Below are 16574 nucleotides of genomic sequence, written 5' to 3' on the forward strand. Positions count from 1 at the left end.
TTAAATGATTCTTCCAATATAATACTCTATTAGATATCTCCACATACGATGGGGAGTAGAAATGCCAATGATATCAATTTTCACCAATTCCAGCATTTCAAATCATTCTGCAAGTACTTCATGTCACATGCCTAATCTTATCTATCTTTCGACAATCAACAAACAGCTAATAACATTTTATGTTAGATATAAGTGCACTGATGTTTCAACAGTGGTAGGGGAGATAGATCTCAACACTGTTTTTCATAAATATATACTTTTATAATGCGACATCAGTGGAAAAACTATGGCGAAGTGTGGAAATCAGTGCAATGAGAAAAAAACTTTTTCTCATACCTATAATTATGTATAAAAGTAATTAAAATGTAAACGTTGCATCCCGTACACTTAAAAAAATCTTAAAACGGCTAATGTAAGTTGATATTTTATAAAAATTAAAATAAAAATCGATATTTTAACAATGATACATACAGTAATTACTAAATCATTTCAATGTTTTAAGTTTCTACACCTATTTCTACACCAATATTTCATGAAATGTTAAACATCACCGAAGCAGCCGAAGTTATGAAGCCATATTGTCAATTAATTTGATTGGAGTAACTCTAACCTAGATACTGAGAGATGTCGTACTGTCGATTAATAATAGTAATTTAAGTAGCAACATACAGTCAGTGTCTCCTTACTCTGAAATAAATTTCTATTCATAAAAGAACGAGATAGAATCGGTGGACGTGTTCCTTTCCAAACCTCTTATTCTAAGTAAGCTTTGTGCTATTCATTCCGGAAGCGTAATCAATCTTACAGGGGAATAAATATCCAATCGCTTTAAATGGCAGATGAAAGCAGTTGCAAATGATGTATAATCAGATTAACTTTGATTACGGAGTTTCATGTGGTCTGTTGAGTAATAAGTCTAAAGGGCAAACTATCCACGTTGCATTCAATGTCATTAGGACGGTCCCGATTTGGAAGTGATTTGATTCTTTAGGGACAAAACAGGCTTAGTTAATAAATTTAGGAACATACGCTTATATGGAATCCTCAATTACTTTAATCCTTGTGTGAAATCAAAATGAACATTACAAAGGATTATATTCTTTTCAATTACACAAATTACACATGGTAGTAGACACATTTTCTGAGTATTCCTAAGTTATATATATACAATACAAAAGTAATTATAATAAGTAATATTTTATAAGATAATTTTGTCATATTTTTAATTTTTACGTGATTATTAAATATACACCAAATTTTGATTTTTATACTGAAAAATATTAACGTTCATGTTATTGCATGAATTTTCAATCCAATACCCTTGGAGGGTAATGGATGGCAATGCTGTAGCCAATGAAGTTCTAACTGAGGCTCGGCTATTGCTATTACCCTCCTGCCACGATCAGAGCTTTAATTGCTCAATAACACCTTATCCATACACTGTCCTCTACAGATAACGGGGAAGATGAAAAGCATTCTTGCTTCGCCCCTTTAAGCCAGTCCTTATAAGGATGAATTAAATGAGAATAATTAATGCGTATATAAAAAGTGGCAAGCCAATGATTGGTTTTGGAATTTAGTAATTTTTTTGTCAAGATGATATTTTAATATTTGACCAAAGCAACAAATTATTTTTTTAAATTTTTGTTCTTTCATAATACAGTAATTTTTATAGTTAGTTCTAAGAATATATAAACATGAATATCTTTCGAAGTATTTTACAATAAATGTCTATGGCATCTCGGACAAGCACTCGTAGATGGTTTATGGTGAATCCAAAAACGGAAAGATCCCTTTTTTGTTACAACTTAACATAAAGAAGTGTCTTTTCGGTGGATACGTTTCGAGTTACTTAGTTGCTTGCACATTTATCTTTTGACTCGACAAATATCTAGAACCATCTGCTTTACTTTTGCACTGAAAGATATTTTTTGTGCATCATTGTGGTGGTCATTAGTCATTCAAAACAACCATTAAAAAAAAAAAAAACACTGCTTAGTAAATCGCTAAAAAAAAGTAGTAATGTTGAAAATTTCGCATAATGACAGTTATTTAAATATTTATGGCAGCATCTTCTTGAACAACATTGTAAAACTTCATGATATTATAATGTACACTTGTCTTTCTGAAGCACACTATAACCTGATATAATGATATGAATATTGATAGGAAAGAAATTTTAAAACTCAGCTAAACGTTCTTAATCGCTTTTTTTTTCGGATTATTATCATGATGTACGGCGAGTCTATTAAGAACAAAGCTTTTTTGTGAATATTACCTCTGCCTTTCTGCATGTATTTATTTCCCATACTTTATAAAGTAATTGACCTATTCCTTAAAGTTTCGCCAGATAATTATAAAAGAGATAATAGCGTGGCATCCAAGAGAACTAAGCATTATATTACGAAGTTAATGATGAAGTTTCATAATGCGATGATAACTAAGTTACAGAATTAGAACAACAGCGACGTCAAGTCTCAATACTTAAATTCAAGTCACCATTTCAAGTCAGTTGAGATACTGTCTCAATTTTTATATACAACTTTTAATATGCGTCCGATCGAATGCATAGGGATTTTTGTTTTTGCTGTTGATGTCTATAAGAAATGTTATTTTTTACTTAAATTTATGTCATTCTGGTTTATCTTCTTGGTCATCTCTTAGAAAATTCTTTATCCTTCTGTCTTCCTTGAAAGTATCTACATGTACAAATGTCGTCTGGGACAAGTCGCCTTCAGTGTTTCTCCAGAAAGTACAGTTCTCTAAAATCGAATGGTATGTTGGCTTCTTTTTTAGTATACCATCTTTAATCTGCTCAACTTTGTATTAAAAGTTGTATCGTGTTTAGTATTGCTATAAAATGTTTTCCATTACAAAAAACATTCGACGAATTAATTGAGAACTCTGAATAGATTGATATTTGTATACAAAATGTTATTGAAAAGTTGAGTTATGAATGCTACTCAATTTAGGTTTGAATTAAAAAAAAAATCATGGCATGTATTATGCAGAGCGCTTGCCCACTAAGGTTGAAAAAAAAAATAGTGATCTGTTCTTTACATCTGTCCCATTGTAGATAGAATTGCATTATTATCATATCTTGCGTATGTCAGCATACATGCTTCCGTATATAATAACCAAATATTCATAGAAGGGATTAACTGTGATTGAAGATTATGGGTGTCACAAAACATCCCATTCTATTTGGGATGATGCGGCGAACATAGTTGTTTACGAAACAACTGCCATGCATAGGCATTCCTCAGATAGAAAAAACGGTAGTCATTTATTTTTGCTCAATATGTCAGAGTTTGAACATGCTCTACAGCAGTGGCGGCCCGAGAAAATTTTAAGTGGGGGTGCTGCATTTATTTATTTATTTACTTATTTATTTATTAATAAATAATGAAAAACAGTAAACTTTTTTTCCTAATCAGTAACGAATTTATTAATAAATAAATTTACATATTAAAAAATTGCTTTATTAAAAATATTTCATCCTCACCACGAACAAACACCAATAATAATAAAAGTTTCGTATCAATAGCGATGACAAGCGCAAACGAATATCGTCGTTAGATCGCAGTGCTTTTGTTTCGTGTAACGATAATCGAAAAAACATAATTCTTTTCATATTTTCAACAGTGGCACTCGTCATAATTCAGCCTTGTATCTATAATAAATAAATAATTATGTTATTTTAACAAAATAAAATAAGATTTAAAAAATATAATTAACCACGAACACGCGCCAATAATAAACGTTTCATATGTCACAGAAATAAGTCGCCTAAGCATACTAAAGATACACTGCGTTTGAGCAGTGTGGGAATGACGTAAGCGTAAACGAATATCTGCGTTAGATCGCAATGCATTTGTTTTGTAATCTAAAGCGTTAATCGAACAATTCCAATTATTAACTATTCAATCAATGTCAACACATATGCTGTACCCTTTAACATGTTGTACTGCATTTATATACTGTTGTAAGCATTGTTATTATTTATAAACACAAACAAAATTTAATGTTTTCGTTTTTTCCTTGGGGGTGCTGCAGTGTCGCAGTGCTTATGTACGGGCCGCCACTGCTTTACAGACTAGTCTCGATGTTTTTACGAGCCTTTATAGCTCAGTCGGTATCGACGATGGAGTACGGTTTGATACCCCTAGGTTAATATCCCTTCTATGATGCAAAGAAACTTTACAAGAGAACTTCCCGAACAGGTGCGGTTAACGGACAAAAATATGGTTAACTCACAGCCTTAGCCGTACCTACTAACACCAACAGATGTCCCTGTATTACTCTCTTAATTTAAAGAGAAATCAGTTTATTCTCATTAGCCCAGTAATAATTAGCATCTAGTGCGCACTAAGTAAACATCTTTCAAAAACGCTTGGAGAAATCTTTATACTAGTTCCAAGCAAATTTCCTATCCTGACTTCAACTTTTTTTTTTCATGTTTTGTGAAAATTGTGCACGTAGAAGGTAGGAAATGTTGAGAAATATAATTGCTATTTGTTAGGGAATTCGAGGCACTGCTTACCGTAAACACGTTGTGCCATATCAGCAGTATTGTTTATTGCAACAATATTCAGACACCCCAAACGAGTGGAGGTTTCGAGAATGATGTCTATGATTAGTGTTGTTTTGAATCCCTGTTATGAGGCAATCGAAACTCAGCAATCCTCGCTCAAGGTTGCTTGATATGCTATGAAAATATCGTATTCTCATTACATATTGAATATTCAACTGGGAGAAAGCTTGTTGCAAACATTCTTATGTTTTGTTTATTCTTTGATCTTCTCCTTACTTGATGTGTCATCGAGTTAATCGATCATGAAAGCAGATTTTCCCTCATCACTGTACTGAACCGTCTACACTACTTGGCAAAATGAGAGAAGAATTAATTGCATGGCACATAATTCCTGAACAAGATAACGATCAAACCCAGATTCTAATTTGAGATCACTTTCTCAACTGATAGTAATTTACCTTGTAGCAAAAATGTTAGCCTTGAATTAAAGATAATGCTAAATGGAATATATGATTATTAGCGAGAACTATGCTTGTAGAGAAACGACAGCTCTTATTTATTAGAAGTCAAAGGACTGTTCAATAATTAAGGACGAATCTAACTATGAAAGAACTTATTTTTATTCAAATACTACTCGCTAGCTAACATTCTACCCAACATCATCCTTAAAAATGAACGTTTTTTGATTGCTTAAAGATTTGTATTAAATATATATTTTATATATTTGAGTATAAATTAATTCTGAAGAAATGTTATAAATCTGTAATACATGAAGAGTAAGTTGCAATCAATGGTGATAGGAGTTGGCCATCACCAGTTGGGCTGCTCTGAAGTAACACCAGTGTTACTTCAGAGCAGCCCAAATACATAGATATTGGGAATATATTTAACGCCGTAATTGACCATAATCTTTAATGTTCAAGATCCATTGATCGAAGATAATTGCTTAATATGAAGTTCTCTGTACAGTAGTCAGCGCATTTCTGGATAAGTTAATGTTGGATAATTTAAAATTTTTAAATTGTATACTATGTAACGGATACTCTTTAGTTGGAAAGATCTGTCTTTGAATCCCAACTAGGAAGGAAAAAGTATTTAATAAGGGAGTTTTCAAAGGAGAGGTGGCTAGTCTCATGTAGGTTTTTCATCCCATACGCTTTCGCAAATTATTGGATACCCAATGAATAAAAATTATTGATGGCAGTCATTTGCCTCTGGTGCTAAATTATAAACCTGTTTCGTCATCGAAAAGACTGCTCTTTGATTCTGTTCGTAGGTCTTGTTGTATATTCTCCCTTCAGCTTTGTATTAACTTCCTTAGTTGTCTCCCCTAATCCACCCGTTAGAGGGTGGTCTGAAAGGTTCTCGGCTTCGACTATACATGGAAACACTATCGGGAATTTTTTTTTCTAAGTTGGTACATCTATTATAACATCCATGTGAAATTGCAAGCGATTCTATGGAGTAGCTTTTTATACAGCTGTCTGAAGCTAAAATTTTATCCATTTAAAGGATACAGTCTATCCTTTGAAATGGATAAAATTGAGTATCGAGCGGTTATAAAATTCTTTGTAAAAGAAGGTCCAAAAGAAATTAATTCGAAGTTCATAAAAGTTTATGGGCACTCTTCTCCTTCGTTTTCGACAATTAAGAAATGGGTTGCCGAGTTTAAACGTGGCCGTACCAACCTTGAAGATGATCCACGTGAAGGACGTCCAAAAAGTGCAACAACGCAGGAAATCATCTATCAAGTGCACAATATGGTATAGAATGACCGGCGAGTCAAAGTGCGTGAAATTGCTGAGACTATAGGCATTTCAAAAGAACGTGTAGGATATATTTTGCATGAAGAATTGCATGTGAAAAAGCTTTGAGCATGATGGGTGCCACGCATGCTCACAGTACATCAAAAACGCACTCGCATGAAAATCTCTGAACAGTGCTTCAAGCATTTTAACAAGAATTAAACTGATTTTGTGCTTCGATTTATTACTTTTATTACTATGGATGATACTTGGATTTACCATTACCCACCAGAATCCAAACAGCAGTCAAAGAGTGGACAGAAGCCGGTTGTTGAGCGCCAAAGAAGATAAAGTCGGTTCCATCAGCAGGAAGAGTCATGGCATCGGTATATTGGGATGCTAAAGGTATTTTGTTTATTAATTATCTTGAAAAGTGTAAAACAATAACCGGGGAATATTATTCCGATCTTTTAACCAGACTAGACGAAACAATTCGTGAGAAAAGGCCCAGTTTGCAGAAGAAAAAATCATCTTTCATCAGGACAATGGACCTGCCCACAAAGGTGTTTTGGCAATGGGAAAAATTAAGGGATCTGCAGTATGAATTGTTGGAAGATGTCAGAGGGAGCCAAACCTCTGTTTGGCTCCCTCTGACATCTATCTCTTCCCAGTTTTTTTTTCGAATCAAGAGGCGATTGTAGCTGTAGAGAGGGTATTTTGCAGATCTTACTGCGTACCACTGCAGGGACGAGATAATGGCGCTGGAGCATTGCTGGAATAAATGTATCAGTCTTAAGGGAGAATATGTTGAAAAATAAAAAATTCAAAATTATTATAAATTCGTTTTTTCATTGTTAGGCCGAGAACATTTCAGACCACCCTCGTATATCTTCTCTCCAGTTATTTTTAATGTTTTTTTTTTATATTAGCATTAATTGCACTTATTTGCAAATCCTTCCGTAATCTATATTTTCACGTACATTCTAAAGGATGTACTTGAACAGATAGAATCTGTTTATCTTTTTATTTAAATATTTGCATTTTTATTCTTCAAGACACAAAAAGGCTTCTTCAATATATAATATAATGTTTATAATTACGGAGATTCTCTTCGATTTCTTTATTTGTATTAATCGATTATACATTTTCACTTAATGTTTTCTTTCCGTCGTGTCTGAAATAAATTTATTACGTTCATTTTCCACTCAATGATAACAAATTTCTGTCTGCGTTGTAATCGTTTCCCTTTCTTTGAATACATGGATGGAATGAAGATATATTGGATGGAATTACAATTCATGCATATCGTGTTTTGTAAAATTATGTCTCATCAGAGCATGTTTCTTTCAGAGCGTGACAGCAACTCGTTACACTTGATAACAGACCAGTAAACAACAAAGATGGCATTCATGTTTCTACTAGCTACAATGAGTAATTTAAGCTGTGCTATTTCCCCAGAATCCATTGCATATCACAACGAGGATATGCAATGGATGTTGGTATGTATGTTGGTAACTCGTCCTGAATAATTCAGGACGAGTTACCAACTCATCCTGAAGAACTTTTTGAAGCAATGTTTTCATTATGAGTTTAGGTAGATGATATTATCAGAATAAATATCTAAACGGGAAATAAAGAGAAACCTGGGTTTTTTGGCAAACAAACTTGAGTATAACTTTACCTTTATTTAAATATTCACATAAGTTTTAGTTCCGTGTTTTAATGTTTATAATTATTTTTTTTAAATGAAAATAAATAAATCAGTCCATGCACGCGTCGCAGGCTTAAAAGTACTGGACATAATTTGTGACCACAACTTTTCTATGCTGCTGCCAAAGATTTCCATTTCCCAATCTACAACGCATTGCCAAAGCTATCTGTCTCAACTCTTCCCAACCTTTTTTCAAGTCTCCACAGGTTTGCCACAAAATACTGGAGCTTCAGCATATGGTACTACGAGTGTTCTGGTTTACGACGATATGCTGATGAATTTGTTGAATCTATAAAGTGATAACTCGCATACTCATCTTAAACTTTTTCGCAAGTCACCCACACGATTCATTTTCATTCTAAAATCACTGGAAATTTAAACTTCGTTCAATGCACTCTTGTGACATAATAAATAACGAGTAGTTATTTATTTTATGAATAAAGTTTCCGATATATTCGATCCCAGATATCAACATTAGACGATCTTCCAATGTCTTGACCGTAGCAATTAGAGTTCATGCTGACTGTTCTTTCTGGCATTTTCCAAAAGTGAGCAGTAAGCAGGTGTACACGGTAGGAAAGTAAGAACATAATCCTCCCACAAATCTGTTAACTATATCTTTATTTGCTACTGATTGGTTTGACTATTTTTATTACTAAAATGCCTAACCACCCATACCTCGCTTTAAATTCAAAGCAGCAAATATTTTTAGATCAGAAAATATGCCAGCACATTCATTCGTATTATCTCTTCCAACACGTTTATAAAGTATTTCAGGAAACTACAAAATTTCCTCCCTTAACCACTTTTATTAAGCTTTGTGCGTGCTTTGCCAAATCCCTATAATTAACTGTTCACAGTTGATCTGTGAAAAGTTCATTAGTAGGTATTTGGCAAAGTTTGGTAAGATTTGGCAAAATTTGTTGCACGCCGGTTTGTGCTCCGAATGCAATCTTAATGAAGGGCAACACCTGACTGTAACATGTCTATTTCATCTTTTCTCCTTTGTGGCTACCGCCCATCACATGAAAAACCTTAAGTTTTGTTCTTTCGCTCAACACAGTGATTATCAACCTATGGGGAGTTCCACCCCCTTTGAGGGACACGAAATACATAAGGAGGGGCAGTCTAGCTTTGATTCTTAACGATTGTAATATTTCAGTGGTATTAAATGAAACACTTCATATAATTAAGTCGCGTTAACATAGAGTGGAAGTTTAAAAATTCCACTGTTTGATGGATGAAAATTGTTTTATTTGTTAATGGAATTGTTTTGCCTTACATTATTAATTGCTAAATTTTAATAAAATATAATTTTTTAAACCAACTACATCTTGAACAAAGATTATTGTTTACAAAACTTTTTTGTCATATTTTTCAGTACTACCTCAAGAAAATATTTATTGCAGAATTTTCCTTATCTGAACGAATTCAGTTTTTTTTTTGCCCCATTTTTTTTCTTCCATCTTTCTCCTTTGATTCTTTCGCTCCACATCAGAAAGCTATTTCAGCTGATCGGGAGTTACAAAATGAAACGGAAGTAACATTACAGACTTAGTGATATAATTCTATAGTTGAGTGACACCAAAAGAGGGTATGTGTCTAAAATGTGATTACTTTCACCACAATCCAGTTTAAAATTTAAATTCCCTGTCATATTACCATACGTTTAGAACTTTTTGTAGCCAAGCCGAAAATATATTCATTCTTTTCTCTTTTGTTCCTAACGTGGAGATAAATTACAAAATCAATACGACTGCTCCTTTTCGAGTACCCACTTCTAGCCTTCTTTAAAGTGTATCATCAGGATGAAAAATGGCCAAGAGTGAACTACTTAAGACTCGCAGAAAGTCAGATTCTTTATCCATCCTTAAGACTACTTACTCTGGAAATAAATCCAATGGGGTGCAAAGAACGTTTGACAAAGGAATCTGTGCTGATTAACTGTGCCAATTCGTACTTCGTGTCATCAGCTCTCTTTATCTTCGTATCATTGCTGAAACTTTAACTCCGGAATTGAGTTGTGGAGATTTTTCTATGACTACAATGAATGAAAGGACTCCAGTTTTAAAATATCTCAGCGCAGTTATTTATTCTAAAATCTTCTACACGGAATCGTAGAGATTAAATAAGAAGATAGGAAAAAGAGACTTGGAGTTATTTTTCAAATGGAATGCGAAGATACGCGTGTCCTCCCCCCTCCCAAATAGTTTTCCTCTTAATATTAGATCTAAATTGAAGCAGTAAATGGAAATATATAAGAGAGAGAGAGATGTGAAGAAATTTCATACTTTCTGTTTTAATGAATTTTCTTATAAATTGTCTAACCGTAAAATGGGAAAATGTTTCAATAATGCAGTCATAAGAATAATGTGAAATACGCTTGTCGGAGATGATCTGGGTTTGAATTTCGTCAATATTTTGGAAACGTTTTTCTTTGTTTAGATTAAGATGAGTTAGCTGATCATGCACGATGGTACCAGCATTTTATTACTCCAGGCACACCAGTAGCCAAACATGTGCTCCCTGAAAACACGTGCTAACAGCCATAATAAACACTGATTATAACAAACTATCAGGTGACCATTTTTAAGTTGCGAACTCTTTGTAGAATGATTTGAATACGCTGAAATTGTAGGCATGTGAAAATAGCCGTCAGTTCAATGTTTGGTAAATGTAAAGTCACGACCTTTGGTGTGATGAGATATTCATTATCATATTACAGTGATAAAATAAACTGAACAAGCTAGGGATTCTTTTCTTTTAGTAGATAGTAAGTTGAAGTATAAGGGGGGCACACAGAAAAGATTGAAAATACATCTCATAGGATAACTGCAATAGTGAAACGAGCATTGACATGAAAGCAAAAGGGAGCCATTTTACCTTTTTCCAAGGCTTTGTTTCTTCCTACATTGGACTACTGTACGCTGGTCTGGTTTGTATGGCGATGCAAATACTGTAGCTTGAGTGCAAAGGTGAGTGTTATATCTGAATTGTGGAATACAGGATATGAAGACTGATTGTGAATTTGTGGCCGGCACACACCACTCAACACAAGAAGGTGGGCTGATATGATTGAGATTTAAACTTCTGAAAGGGTCATATAGAATACAGTACTAGTAAATGGATTTTTTTTTCTTCATTTTATAGAACATGGGGACAAGACTAAAATTCAAATTGGAAGTTGAGAATGAATGCCGCGAAGAAGGGGAACAAGATCGAGATTTTTCTCTCACTTGGGTGATCGGAATGGATTCCGTGTGAAGATTGCGAGTGCATGTGGTGGAAATGGATTCAAGAAAAGCTAGTGCAAGTGACGTGGCTTCCTTCGATGAGTTCATATCTCCCTGGCGGTCTTAATAATAATGATACTTATTGTTAATGGGATTCAGGTACTAGGTATTATGTAACTGCATGTTTTTTGAGCAGATGGCGATGATCGGGAGGTTAGAATTCTTTCTAGAGATTTTACTACCTCCGCTGTACGTATGTTGGGTCATGGTGAAATTCCTGTAAAGAGTCTGCCATTCCCTATATCAAATCGATACAAATGGAGTTGAGTGCATTATGTAGATATTTTAAAATTCTGAAGATATTAACCTGATGGGAAAAAAACACATTCTGTAGCAACAAAATATTTATGGAATTAAATATTATGAAATAATTTAATTTTTTGTTAAACAGAATCGCTTTCTTGATAAACTAGGATTTAAACTATAAAATGTCCTGATTATATGTTGAAATTGGATACATAGTCATGTAAAGTTACTTCCATAATCTTTATCAAATTTTAAAAAATGGAGATATTAATCTACAAAACATCACAAAGTCTATGGAATATCTAACATTACTGGTATTGAAAATTCAGGTGGTGGTTTTGGTTTTATTTCAGTCAACATGCGGCATTGCTTTATTACGTTTCGTTTGGTTAACTGTCATGGAAACAGAGGAGAGCACCGTGGTAGAAATTAGTTAAAGCAGAGACACTTCGTTCATATATATACTTTTTTTTGTAAGTGTAGGGGAAAAACAAATATTTAATTCTGTTTTAGAATGATAATTAATGAATCAATCGTTTTTTCTTTTTTTTACAGTAAGTAAAGGTTAGTTTAACACTTGTTTGGCAACAAGTGTTTGTTCTCAACGAGTTTTTCTCGGGCGAATGCCGTATACGAATTTTAAGCATATATAAGGGAAACGTTACCCTTGGAAAGACCTCGGTTAATCGTTTTCGTGTCCTAGACGTGAATTATCGGAGAATGTTTCAATTGAAGATGCGTTAGCCAGTTTCACAAAGCGGGTAGTTTTTTTTCTGATAATCTGGGATTTTTCATCTCGTAAAAGAAGCAAACTGGCTAGAACTAAATGCAAACAATTCATATACTTCCTTTATAATTAACGTATCCTAGAATTACGAAATAGTATAATGCTTGGACGGTATTATGGAGACGTTAGGCAATGTTGGAACCACTGATGGTTCCAACATTGTTGGGAATTTTAGATTAAAATGTTAGGAATTTTACATAACAGAATGGTATATAAAAATTAAATTGAGGGATTCTTTCTCAAGAGAAGAGTCAGAATGCATTTCAACGTGCAAGAAAAAACCCTTTTCTTTCCTGTTAACATGTTATTCTGCTTGCATTATTGGAATAGAGAGATCTGTTCTTATCCTATATACAATGAATCAGTTGAATATTCCATGTTGCATTACTGAAGATAGTTTCTTTGCAAATAGTAAATTTCAACATATTTTTGTGGATTTCAATGTCAAATATACAAATGTACTCTAAACACACCAAATATACTTTAAGCAGTTGCTAAATATGAACATATACTGATTGAAAAGAAGTCAATGAGCACTCCCATGGGCAAATAGCATGGTGCAAAGAGATGTACAGTGTACATGGAAGATTGAAAAGCGATATTATGGAGCAATGAATCACGCTGCACCCTCTACGGAGAAGAAAGACTGGGAGGGGGTATGGCCGATGTCCTCTGAACATCTCATATCAGAGTGCATAACTACAACTATGAAATTCAGAGGTGACGATGTGATGGCATGTTCCTGTTAAAGGGAGTTATTGAACTATTCCTATTTGCATGTGTACGAATTATTGGAAATTAGAGAGGACACATAATCTTTAAAATTATATTAAATTTTAAAGATATTGCTAACTGAAAAACTGTTTGAATAAATTTGATTTAGAGAGTGGGTGCATGTTAGGAATTGTGTAAAGCTTTCGCGAACACAATAACCTCATTTAATATGCATTCGTGTGGGAGAGCGATTACAGCAGTGCACTGGTTTTGCTGTACTAAGCAATTTAAAACTGGCGCATGCGATTTGACAAGAAAGAGCGAATGACTGGACAACTACTTATTACACAGCCCTTATGGCGTTCAGTTAATTAAGAAGCATTTTGATTAGAATCAACTAAATAAAAACAATACAATAACTTTCGGAAACAAACTGACTACTCTCACACCTAGTAAACGCCGTTAGAACTAATTATTGCAAATTTCGTATGTTTGTTAGTCAACAAACATCCGAGTTCAAAAAACATGTCTTACCGAATTTTGTTTTGAAATTAAACAATTTTGTTCTTTTTCTTTCTTGTAGTTATACAAGTTGCTTTAATATCATTTTTGTCCTAGGTGGTTATCAGAACTTTTCATTCCCCCTCCCTTCGTAAATATAGGAAAAATAAACGAAAATAACACTTCGCACACTAGCCTAAATAGTTAGGAATACTATTATTCATAAAAGTATTTGGGAAATTAACTTCATCTTTTTTCATTCGTTTTCATAATAAATTCATGAATCTATTTTCTTAGAATTTCCATATCGAATGCTATTTAATCAATTAAATACTCACAATAAACTTGGTAAGAATCTGGCAAAATTCTTATCAAGAATCTTACCAACATTCTTGTACCGAAATAGATTCAGATTCAATCTTGGTAATCACTAGAAATTGAAATAAGAAATAAATCGCCAGAGAGAAAAGTAAATGCTTTCATGTACTTAGGATTTATCTATATGTTTAAATTTTTGTAACTATTAGCTCAAAAGCTTCGTTATGCCCAAGAGGATTCAACCAAATATTAGACTATTTCGCACCTAAATTGAAATTCTTCTGTATTTTTGAAATGATATGTCTGGTTTTAATAAATTTCCTTAATAGACGGTAGCAAACATAAAAAAGCAAACTCACACAATAAGACATTACGAATACCATGGAGTGAAGCAACAAAAGTATATGCAAAACAATCATACCGTCACAATCAAATCAATCATACTTAAAATGATAAGATAGATTATTTAGATATTTATTTTTCCAATGCTTTCTTTCAATTTTATGTCGAGATGTAAATCGCTGCCTGAATTCTATTATTCCTAACAGGTTCAAAGACCATGCTCTTTATAATTTGTCAAATTTCTTTTGATATCAGTACAAAACATCCTAATGGCACGTCCGAATCTTTTTGTCTGTATAATAAGTTTTTCCAGAAATGATAAATCGTAAATATTTTCTTATGTGGAAAACGTTATTAAATTCCACGTGAAAAACCTTCTGACTACATGGTATTTTTCTTTAAAAAATGACACGCAGCCTGTCATACTTAAAGCCACCACTTTTCTAGAAGATAAAATGGCCATTTTTTATCACCACCGTTGAATATCTTTCAATAGTGACCGGAGATGTTCCCAAGAAGATTTATAGTCTCAATTTGAACAGCATAGTTTAAGGCGGGATCACAGGAGAAATGTTTTTTACATAACCTTCTTGAAGAGGAAATGCGAAGCTTTTTACGAAGGAAAGCATATGTCTCATGGATGATAAACATTTCCTTTACTTAGCCTTTATGATTTCGTTCTTGGTAGGAAAAAATAGGAAAAATCACTACATCAAGGAAAATAATAACGTAATATATAGGAAAAACCTATATGAAACTTCGATTCAGCTGCACAAAAAATTAAGTTAAGCCTGCAGAAATAATGTTTTCATTTGTACAAAGAATGAGTCGGCCTACATGATTGGTGTTCCTGCTGCGCAAAAAGTGAGCCTTCATTTAAGCCTTTATAAAGAACGAGTTTAGTTGCATGAAGAATGCTGATAGCCTTTATGTTATAGCGCATTCAACTGTGAGTTGAACGAAGATTGAGCAGTCTATAGATCAATACCAATTATCGATCTACAGACTTATTTGTTTCCTGCTAGGACATTAAGACAATTTAGAACTTAGGAATATTTCACAGCTCTTAGGTCAGTATAAAGAACGAAATTACAAGACTTTCATTAATGAAACAATGTAAAATTGCAAAGTAACTTATTATCATTATCAGTTGATTTAAACACTTTTAAAGCATTTCCTAGAAATATTCCAATGAGCGGTGTAGTTTTCTGTCACTGAAATTCCTACAAAATATAAATTGAAATATTTATTTCGGTTATAGTTTTATCGCTGCAGTCGCAGTAATTTATTCTGTGAGTATGCCAGCTTTGAATGTCTTGCTGATAATTATGAACACGAAACGACTATGTAATTAAATAAGAACGTACTTAAACGTACGCAGGTAATTAAATAAAATTTTCTAAGTTAGATTATTCATGGTTATAGAATTATGCTTAAAATACATTAATAAAGTTGATCAATTATTCTTAAATTGTTTTCCTAACTTTGTTCAAAGATACGTTTAAATAATTTTATAATATTAAATGATATTAATATGGCTGATTTTGGATTACTCTAGGGAAATGAGCTTAGTGAATTTGCTTGTATTATATGTTGAAACAAAACGGTGAAATCTTTTAAAGCAGAGCAAATTCTCCAGAATGATTTTAAAATATTCAGAATTACGGTAACCACCTTAATCTTTTATATAAACTGCATCCTTGTACTGTTTGCATAAAGAAATATTTAAAATATTTCACATTTAATTTTTCCTGTTTGCTGCAGGATTAATGGGAAAAGTAACTGGATTTAATTTTTACTGTAATCATCCTGGGTATTTTTTATTAATAGTGTTATTATAAAAACTGTTTCTGCATTATGTATCTTTAAATGATGGAAGAGAAAACTGGATAATATTCGTGCATTGATTAAAATTGTCACCATGATTCGATTTTGTATCTCTTCCATTGGACATTAACGTACCATTTACATCTCGATAGTTTGTCGAGATATAAATGACAACATGGAATCAGAATTTACATAATGTGACTGTTTTCGAGAGTAGAGTTGAATACCAGAGTAAAATATAAATCACTGTTTAGCCAAATTACGCTAAAATAGGTTCCTGAACTATCATATATTCCACTCAGAAATGAAAATTTTAAATCCATTTTCCAATAATATTTTTTTTCTTCTCGTGATATATAATAGAAAGCTCTAATATTTGAAATCAAAACTGGAATACAGACAGTTAATAAGCACTTATGAAATTTTATGCAACATATCTAAAAGAATCCTTTGGGATTACAAAATAATTAATCTGTGTATGATTAAATGTTACAGTTCCGTGTGGTTAGAGTTTTGTTAAGTAGGATGCTTTCTGAAATTATAAATGCTTTATTAA

Source organism: Typopeltis vanoorti, chromosome 22 (genome assembly GCF_054136105.1).
Source record: "Typopeltis vanoorti isolate ZY-2024b chromosome 22, IOZ_Tvanoo_1.0, whole genome shotgun sequence".
In the NCBI taxonomy this organism is placed as follows: domain Eukaryota; kingdom Metazoa; phylum Arthropoda; class Arachnida; order Uropygi; family Thelyphonidae; genus Typopeltis; species Typopeltis vanoorti.